The sequence below is a fragment of the Bos indicus x Bos taurus genome, chromosome 23 (assembly GCF_003369695.1).
Source record: "Bos indicus x Bos taurus breed Angus x Brahman F1 hybrid chromosome 23, Bos_hybrid_MaternalHap_v2.0, whole genome shotgun sequence".
NCBI lineage: Eukaryota > Metazoa > Chordata > Mammalia > Artiodactyla > Bovidae > Bos > Bos indicus x Bos taurus.
This window is the reverse complement of record NC_040098.1, coordinates 28,712,449-28,717,407: the sequence shown is the minus strand read 5'-3', so window position 1 is coordinate 28,717,407 and position 4,959 is coordinate 28,712,449. Positions and strand designations below refer to the sequence as shown.

The 4,959-nt window shown below is 42.4% G+C and overlaps 1 long non-coding RNA gene across 1 annotated transcript; it reads left to right on the top strand.

Annotated features, from left to right (window-relative positions):
* The first annotated feature begins 230 nt into the window (after nucleotides 1-230).
* LOC113881946 lies at nucleotides 231-3,562 on the top strand. Its single transcript, XR_003508226.1, has 2 exons — nucleotides 231-350; nucleotides 3,205-3,562. It is a non-coding gene; the product is annotated as an uncharacterized LOC113881946 (long non-coding RNA).
* Nucleotides 3,563-4,959: the final 1,397 nt, after the last annotated feature.

Genomic DNA, 4,959 nt, shown 5'->3' with positions numbered 1-4,959 from the left:
TGTAAGAAATAATAACAGGGAGCCATTCCCATGCTCTCAAGACTTCTTGTGACTGTTTGTAAGATGTATAGGCTAACCAAGAAAAAATGTCAACTGTTTTGTCTTTCTCACGCTTTTCTGTATAAATATGAGATGTTGAATAAAGTTGGTGTCAGACTGCGTCCCTTCGTGGTGACGTGTCTGAACCTCTCAACCCCATCTTTGTAGTCTCTTGCTTTAGTTTCTTTCTTAGCCCCGCCGTGCACGTTCTCGGGACCTGATCGACTTTGCCGGCTGGCTCCGGCAGGTGGCGCCCGAACAGGGACACGAGAATCGGAGTGCGACGACGGCCGCTGCCCGCCAAGATTGAGGTAAGTAAAGAGGAATTCCTAAGTAATTAAAAGTAAAGGGCAGAGAGGGTGATTGTCGAGAGTAATAAATCATGGGACAAGGCAATAGCCGCCAGTTATTTGTACATATGTTGAAAACTATGTTAAAAGGTAGGGGAATTCATGTAAATAAGTTACAGCTAGAAAAGTTTTTACTTTTTATTGAAGAGGTTTGTCCTTGGTTTCCAGAGGAAGGAACAGTTAGTCTGGAAACTTGGAAAAAAGTAGGAAAACAATTGCAGACATATTATTCCTTACATGGTCCCAATCGTGTTCCTGTGGATGCTTTTTCTTTGTGGACTCTCATAAGAGACTGCCTGGATCCTGAACATGAGGGACATAAAATTCAAACGGCTCTCAGGGATTCCACAGGACCCGAAGTTACAGAGCCTTCTGCCCCTCCACCTGAGCCGCTTTATGCTGTGCCTGAGGGAACAGCTTATAAGGCTGGAGGGAGTGATGATGTGTTAAGCTCTGATGAACAGAAAGAGTTAAATGAACAAGCGGCTCAGTACCATAGAGAGGATATGCCTTGGGAGATGATGGTTAACATGGAATCCCCCCCGGGAAAAGGGGAATTAAAGCATTCAGGGCTTTCTGAAGAACAGCTGGAGAATTTAATTCAGAAGATTGTTATAGCAGTAAAAAAGGATGCACAGGGAGACTCCCACTCCAGCCAGCCTGCGCCTCCAGCATATCCTCCCTCGGTTCTTGCTGGACTCGATCCACCTCCGCCTTTCGTAGAACCGCGAGAGCTTATATCTATCCCTGCTTCTTTGCCTGGTGAAAACATAAAAATTAAAAGTGAGATATTATTATCTCCTCTTCAACAAGCAATTAAGCTAGCTAATGAAGAAGGAGAACATATTCCCGGGTTTTCAGGAATCTATCCAGTGTTTGAAAATGCTCAACAGCAGAGGTATTATGAGCCGCTGCCCTTTAAGCAACTGAAAGAGTTAAAAATGGCTTGTGCACAATATGGCCCGACTGCGCCGTTTACTCAGGCTATTATAGACACTTTAGGAAATCAAAATCTGCCACCTAATGATTGGAAACAGGTTGCTCGAGCTTGTTTATCTGGAGGAGATTATTTACTATGGAAATCTGAGTTTGCTGAGCAATGTGGGATCACAGCCGATATCAATCGGCGACAGGGACTGAACACCACTTATGAAATGATGGTGGGAGAGGGAGAATATCGAGACACTAATAGTCAACTTAATTATTTACCTGGAGCCTACCCTCAGATTAGTGCTGCGGCTCTACAAGCGTGGGAAAAGCTTCCAAATTCTGATAAAAAGACTGAAGATTTATCTAAAATTCGCCAGGGGCCAGATGAGCCATATCAGGATTTTGTTGCCCGCCTGCTTGAGACAATTGGTAAAATGATAGGGGATGAGCAGGCGGGGATGGTGTTGACTAAACAGCTTGCTTATGAAAATGCCAATTCGGCTTGTCAAGCTGCCCTGAGACCTTACAGGAAAAAGGGAGGCTTATCCGATTATGTACGAATTTGTGCCGATATCAGCCCTTCGTACGTTCAAGGCATAACTTTGGCCACGACATTACAAGGGTTATTGCCTTAGCTGGTTTTAGTGGACGGCTTGATAATCATTATCCCTCAGATAAAATTTTGCAATTTGCTCATTATCACCAATTTCTCTTCCCAAAAATCATTGTTTCTCAGCCCCTTGCCGACGCCCTAACTGTATTTACTGATGGCTCTTCTAATGGAATAGCTAGTTTGATTATACAGGACAATACTACCACCTGGCATACTAATTATAAGTCTGCTCAAGAAGTAGAACTATTTGCCGTTTTTTAGGCTTTATTACAAATTTCTGCTCCATTTAATTTATATTCTGACAGTCAATATATCATAAGAGCCTTAAACACTATTGAGACTGTTCCATTTATTGGTACCCTGAATTCTACTATCCAAACTCTTTTTCGTGATATACAACATTTAATTTGCTCCAGAGTTAATAAATGCTATTTTGGTCATATTCGTGCTCACTCTGGACTTCCTGGACCTTTAGCACGAGGCAATGCTTTGGCTGATGAAGCTACACGTATGATATTTCCTTCACTGGAACAAATGGCAAAAACTTCCCACAGCTTACACCATCAAAACAGCAATAGCTTAAGACTTCAATTTGGCATTACTCGAGAAGCTGCCAGACAGATTGTTAAGCAATGTCAAACATGTCCTCAATTTTTTAGCGTCCCCCACTATGGAGTTAATCCTCGAGGATTGTTGCCAAACGATATATGGCAAATGGATGTTACCCATATTCCTGAATTTGGTAAACAAAAATTTGTTCATGTTACTATTGACACCTTCTCCGGCTTTTTACATGCCTCTCTACAATCCGGAGAAGCTAGCAAACATTGTATAGCTCATTGCATTAAATGTTTTGCTGTTATGGGAACCCCTAAAACCATAAAAACAGACAATGGTCCAGGATACACTGGAAAAAATTTTCAATTATTTTGTATGCAATTGTCTATCTCACATAAAACAGGTATCCCTTATAATCCTCAAGGTCAAGGAATTATTGAACGGGCACATCAAACTCTCAAACATCAATTGCAAAAACTAAAGAAGGGGGAATTGTATCCCAATACCCCCTCCAACTCTCTAAACCATGCTTTATTTGTTCTAAATTTTTTACAATTGGATATAAGTGGCCTTTCAGCAGCACAGCGATTTTGGAACTTTGATGCACAAACAATAAGACCTAAAGTCTTTTGGAAAGACCCACTTGTGGGAAAATGGTATGGACCAGATCCAGTACTAATCTGGGGACGAGGGCATGTTTGTGTTTTCCCACAGGATGCCGAAGCGCCGCGCTGGCTGCCGGAAAGGTTGGTACGCACGGCGGAGACAGTCTCTAGCACATCAGATGAGGAGATTGACAATTCAAGAGCATGATGAATTACCATCTCGGCAACAACTTCAGGCATTGATGCGAGAGGCACAGAATCGTGTTGTGGTGCAGGGCGATCCGATATCGCCTTTAAGCTTCCTGATAACCTTATTAATTATCTTAAATCAGATTAACACTGCACACTCTGAAGAATATTCAAATGCTTACTGGGCTTATTTTCCTGACCCTCCCCTTCTCCAACCTGTGGGCTGGGAGGGTCAGTCCATTCCCATATACACTAATAAAACTGTTTTATTTCTTGCACCTTGTTTAATTAAAAAACTGATTGATGATCTATGGATCATAAAGGCTTCCATCTATGGAAATGGTCTGCGGTTAAAGGAACATAAGCGTGCGCCTATATAAAAAGAAAGGGGGAGTTGCGGGGAGCTGCCCGTGAGAACGGGGTCCTTTGTCTGAAGGACACAGCTCTGGGAGCTGCCTCAGTCCTTGAGGGTTTGCTTGCAAACATAGCTCTCTGTCCCGCCACCCCAGAGATTAGGCGCTTATTTACTGCAGGCACCTGGAGTTCTGTGCAAACTTCTCACACACAGAGAAATGTTATCTGGTGTAAGAAATAATAACAGGGAGCCATTCCCATGCTCTCAAGACTTCTTGTGACTTTGTAAGATGTATAGGCTAACCAAGAAAAAATGTCAACTGTTTTGTCTTTCTCACGCTTTTCTGTATAAATATGAGATGTTGAATAAAGTTGGTGTCAGACTGCGTCCCTTCGTGGTGACGTGTCTGAACCTCTCAACCCCATCTTTGTAGTCTCTTGCTTTAGTTTCTTTCTTAGCCCCGCCGTGCACGTTCTCGGGACCTGATCGACTTTGCCGGCTGGCTCCGGCAAATGGGAAAGACTAGAGATCTCTTCAAGAAAATTAGAGATACCAAGGGAACATTTCATGCAAGGATGGGCACAATAAAAGACAGAAATTATATGGGCCAAAGATATTAAGAAGAGGTGGCAAGAACACACAGAAGAACTATACAAAAAAGATCTTCATGACCCAGATAACCACAATGGTGTGATCACTCACCTAGAGCCAGACATCCTGGAATGTGAAGTCAAGTGGGCCTTAGGACGCATCACTACAAACAAAGCTAGTGAAGGTGATGGAATTTCAGTTGAGTTATTTCAAATCCTAAAAGATGATGCTGTGAAAGTGCTGCACTCAATATGCCAGCAAATTTGGAAAACTCAGCAGTGGCCACAGGACTAGAAAACATCAGATTTCATTCCAGTCCAAAGAAGGGTAATGCCAAAGAATGTTCAAACTACCACACAATTGCACTCATCTCACATGCTAGGAAAGTAATGCTCAAAATTCTCCAAACCAGGCTTCAATAGTAAGTGAACCATCAACTTCCAGATGTTCAAGCTGGATTTAGGAAAAACAGAGGAACCAGAGATCAAATTGCCAACATCTGTTGGATCAGAGAAAAAGCAAGAAAACTCCGGAAAAACATCTATTTCTGCTTTATTGATTACACCAAAACCTTTGACTGTGTAGATCACAACAAACTGTGGAAAATTCTTCAAGAGATGGGAATACCAGACCACCTGACCTGCCTCCTGAGAAATTTGTATGCAGGTCAAGAAGCAACAGTTAGAACCGGACATGGAACAACAGCCTGATTCCAAATTAAGAAAGGAG